This window comes from Meriones unguiculatus, chromosome 6 (assembly GCF_030254825.1).
Source record: "Meriones unguiculatus strain TT.TT164.6M chromosome 6, Bangor_MerUng_6.1, whole genome shotgun sequence".
In the NCBI taxonomy this organism is placed as follows: Eukaryota; Metazoa; Chordata; class Mammalia; order Rodentia; family Muridae; genus Meriones; species Meriones unguiculatus.
In genome coordinates this window covers 4,601,959-4,607,214 of record NC_083354.1, presented here as the reverse complement: position 1 = coordinate 4,607,214, position 5,256 = coordinate 4,601,959, and the positions used below count along the sequence as shown (strand labels likewise).

Genomic DNA, 5,256 nt, shown 5'->3' with positions numbered 1-5,256 from the left:
TTTCTCCATATCCTCTCCAGTATGTGCTTGAGTTTTGGGTCTTAGCCATTCTCATGGGTGTAATATGGAATCTAAGAGTTTTTTTTTATTTATTTGTTTGTTTGTTTGTTTTGACAGGTGCTAGCAGTTTATTTTCTGCTTGGTGCAAGGCACAGTTAATGAGGTCAGTGCTACGAGCCAAGAGGGGCCCTCTACAGGTCCTGCAGGTGTCTGTTGCTTACTGCAGCCTTCCTAGTTTGCAGGCTAGGATGGGTTAGGTGGGACTCTGGCCTAGCACCACTTAAGCTAGGGCTGGCTGGTGATTCTGCCAACTCAGGACGGAGCGCTGGTGTTAGACTGGCCAAGATGGAGGACTGGCTGCTTCTTCATGGTTTCAGGAGCAAGGTCACGGGTGATCGGCCTTCTGGGGGCCTGGGAGGACTCTGCTGAGTACTCAGGAGAGTCCAACGCTGTGGCCATGAGTGGGAGGGTAGACTTCCAGAAAAAGAAGCTGGTCCACCAGTGGCCAGGATCGGCCTTGGAGAGAAGCGGGGAACGGGGCACTCCCAGGTACTTCCGCAGGAGCTGTTGCTTGATGAGGAGCTCAGGCGTCACCGATAGTAGTCATGGGTTGCCGTGAGCGAGCCGCTGAAAGGGATGGCAACCATGCTTCAAGGTAGGGGCCCTGCGGCGATCTGAGCAGAATGTAGGCCTGGGCACCACACATGGGATTGGGTCTCAAGTCCCCCAGGCCTTGCAACACCAAAAGGCTCCAACCACCTCTGGCTGGCTCAGCAGCGACCCCTCCTCGCAGGTCTCGGTGTATGGTCAAGGGTGACAGCCCCTGGGGTGCTAGGCCTAGCAGTCCATTTTCAGGGACCCGCGAAACATAGCTACTCTATGATCCACGCAAGCCATGAGCAAGCGCGTCCTGAGAGTTGTTTTAATTTGCATTTCCCTGATGACTAATGCCATTAAGTATTTCTTTAAGTGTTTCTCAGTCATTAGATATTTGTCAGTTTAGTTCTGTACTCCACTTTTTTTTTAATTGGAATATTTAGTTTGTTGGTGTTTAATTCCTTGCATTCTTTATATATTTTGGATATTAGCCCTCTGTCGGGTGTAAGGTTGGTTAAGACCTTTTCCCAGTCTGTAGGCTGTTGTTTTGTTCAATTGACAGCGTCCTTTGCCTTACAAAAATCTTTTCAGTGGTGTTTTGTTCAGGAAGTTGTTTCCTGTGCCAGTGAATTCAAGGCTCTTCCCCACAATTTTTTTCTAATAGATTTAGTGTGTCTGTTTTTTTTTTTTTTTTGTTGTTGTTGTTGTTTTTTTTTTTTTTAACCTGTAGATATCCAGTTAGACCGGCTCCATTTGTTGAAGATGCTATCTGTTTGTCCATTGTATGTTTTTGTGTCCTTTGTCAAAAATCAAGTGCCTCTAAGTTTAGGCATTGTTTTCTGAGTCTTTGAATTGATTCCATTGATCTACCAATTTGTTTGACTTCTATGGCCCTGGAAAGTTGGCTAGGTTTCCAGTACCAGGCATGATTTCCTTCTGTTGAGGGGCTTTAGGTTCACTTAGAAGAGCTGCTGGTTAACACTACCATATGAATGCCATTACTTCACCATTAAAGATATCTTTGCCAGGCTGGTCATTATTGTGGTTCACAAGTGTTGCATCTGGTGAGGAATATTAATTTTTCTCTTCCTTAGAAACTTACACAGTAATCTATGATATTATGGAAACTAGACACAGGAAAGAGAATTTCAAGTTAGACCCAATTCAAGAAATCAGAGTCTGGTGCTCTAAGAGAGCTATGTCTTCAATAATAGGGCTTTATCTTCAACTTCTGAGAGACATCCAGAAGCAACAGCAATAACCTGTTTTGTTTCTGGAATCTTTTGAACTACCTTGAGCCACCACTTGAAAGAAAGTTTCTTGTGATTAGCACTGAAGTTTTTGTTAGTTTATGTATTTTTGTAGAGTGACATCAGCCAAAGTGGCATAAATTCATTTGAGATACACACACGCACACACACACACACACACACACACACACGCACGCCATATAACTTTAGGTAAATATAAAATAATATAATATGTTGAAGAAACAACCTTGGTATTACATGTTCCTTCTCCATCTTTCTTGATTATTTTCAAGTCTTTTGACCAAATTAGCTTCTATAGACATATTGGTGGAATTAAAATATTTAGATATAGACATTCTGTAGAAATAGAAATAGAAATTTTACATCAGCACAAGAGAAGTTATCACAAGTTAAAGATGGATGTACTGAGATTTAAGGAATGGATTTTGTTGAGGCTGATGGATGACCTTCTTACAACTATAAAACATTTCTTATTTATTGTACTAGTTCTTATTTCCTGGAAATAAAAAGTTAATATTCAAACACCAAGAAAAGAGCTAAGGCCCAAATATTATTCCACAGCCAGGAATTTGATGGGTAGAAGTTTGAAGTTAGCTAAAGCTGTGAGTTTTCTTACTGTGAGTAAAATTTGCTATAGAAATTTGGCTTTAGGACAGCTAATATCTTAAGCGTAATACAAACCTATGGAACACAGTTGTTTACAAATTATACATAATGGCCTTATAATGCAAAATTATGCCTGAAATTATTCAAGAGTCCCACACAATAGTTCTAGGATGAAATAAAAACCTGGAAGTAAATAATGACACTAAATAATTTTTTGATAGTGGATCCTAAAATATTAAGAGATTAATATTCTGCTATGAACATTGGGAAACTTATTTTAATGTGATTGTGCCTCTGATGACCAATACCAAAGTACAATACATGAGAATAACGGTGAATATCTGTCAAATCCATGGGCTCTTCAAGACAGAGACTAGTCTGATGGGTTGATGGTTATTGCTTACTATATATTTCATCATTCTAGATGATATGTCTATTAAAAAGTCCTTACCAGATATTGGTGACACATGCCTTTAATCCCTGAGCTGGGGAAGCCGAGGCAGGTAGATATCTGAGTTTGAGACCAACCTTGTTTGCAGAGTGATTTCCAGAACATGCAAGGACACACAAACCCTGTCTTTAAAAGCCATAAAAAATGCTTTATGAAGATACTGTTAAATTAATAAGGTAAAACCAATGAAGACAAAGGCTTATTTGACACTGAAAGCATATCACTAAATTATAACCACTTTCTGAGCCTTGAAGAAATGACATTGTTAATAGTTAAAGATAGAAAATTCATGCTTTGATGCATATTAGAAATGTTTTAAGGAACAAGAAATATTAACCCTGGAGAGAATCTCTACAAGGAGACTAACGAAGCCAAAAATCTGCGCCCAGAGGGACCTGCACAGACTGATGGGTCAACCAAAAACCAAGCATAGAGAAGATCTAATCCTCCTGCTCAGACGTAGCCCATAGGCAGCTCAGTCTCCATGTGGGTTCCCCAGTAAGAGGAGAAGAGACAGTCTCTGACCTGAACTCTTTGATCACTTCCCCCTGGAGGGGCTACCTAGACAGCCCACTGAGGAAGAGGATCCACAGAGTCCTGATGAGACCTGATAGACTAGGTTCTATCAGTGAAATTCCCCTTTTAGTGTACTAGGGGAGAGGGAGGGGAGAAGGAGGAGGTATGATGGGACAAGGAGGAGATGAGGGAGGGGTCTACAAGTGGAATACAAAGTAAATATATTATAAAAAATAATAATAATCAGGAAGAGGAGAAGGATGATGATGATTAAAAATAAATATTAACAAAAAAAAGAAAGAAAAGTTAACTTTATAGGTTGCTTGAATCGTTTTATGGTGGGATGATATATATTCTATCCTACCTGAACCCAAGCAGTACTAAAACAAATGCAACAGATTTCCATACACCGTTAGATGCTTCTCAGCCTATGAAATGTAATGATCCTCTTTAATCATTGTAGAGAAATGATTTACCAAGAATGCCAATGTTGTGGTTTGAATGATAATGTCCCCCATGGGCTAATATAGTTAAAAGTTCGGTGTCTAGTTGATAAAACTTTTTTAGAAGGAATTAGAAGGTGTGGCTTTTTTTTTTTTTTTTTAGTATGAGGCCTTGTTGGAGTGTGTCAGTTAGGGTAGGGCTTTGAAGTTTCAAAACGCTACACCAGTCTCATTCTTGCTCTATCTGCCTCCAACCTATGGAAACAGATGAGCTTTAAGTGGCCATGGCATGCCTGCCTATCTGCTACTATGCTCCCCGTAATGATGGTCCTGAATTAACCCTGCGAAACTACAAGCAAGCCCTCAAGCAAATGCTTTCTTTAACAAGTTGTTTTAGTCCTGGTGTCTCTTCACAACCTTCACAACAACAAAAAGCAATGAAGAGAACAATCATGTAACTATATGATATTAATAGATCATTTACATGCTTAAGATATGCCTATAATTTATGAATTGAATTTGACTTTGTAACCATTAACATATGGTTGGGAATCCTATACAATAAATGGTTGGTGAGGCAATCATATCAAGAAAACATCAAACAAAGCATTTGTTGTGGTTCAACCAAGTCCTAAGCCAAGTGGGAACAGGCAATATCAAACTAAGAGTTTCTTTCTAATTCTTCATAGTATAGCTATCTGACATAAGTGCAGTGTTTAAACAGAGTGAAATACCAAAACCACTGATAAGGATTTTCAAGGGTAAAGATGAGAGAAATAACATTGGAGCCCAATTGATAGACTTGGAATCACCTTTCCTTTGAGTTTTCAGTCAATTAGTTTTATGAGCAATACCTCAAAGCAAATAAGCATCATTGATTCCATACAGTAACATACAATAAATGTGCACCCTTATAAAATCTTTCTCTAGATCAATAATGTGCCTGAATGCACATGAATCTAATCTGCTCATCCTCTTCATTGGATGGTTTAGGGCACTGTGGTTGTAATGTTCAATCTAATGAGCTAAACAGAAACTAAAATGAAATGTTCTTCCTGGTCAGAGTGTTATTGATAGATGCAGAGATATGATGATGAGTACGAAGATTAAATGAGGCTTGTCTTCATATGTGAATGGAAATTGTGAATACTCACTGGAATTATTCAGTGTAACTTCCCAGAAACAAAAGTAGAACCTTGTAGCAGATTTTTTTTTGACAGATTTCTCCTGTTAACTAACTGAGCAAGATCAAATAGAGATGGATGACATGATGATGAGAAAGCAAGATTAGAATAAAGTGATGATTTTCCAGTCAATTTTACTTCTATTAAACTATTCTTTCAAATAGAAATATATCTTCCCTAAAATGAGA

General features: G+C 38.9%; 1 pseudogene; it reads right to left on the bottom strand.

Moving 5' to 3' along the window:
* Positions 1-312: 312 nt before the first annotated feature.
* LOC110562508 (pancreatic progenitor cell differentiation and proliferation factor-like) lies at positions 313-647 on the bottom strand (annotated as a pseudogene).
* Positions 648-5,256: the final 4,609 nt, after the last annotated feature.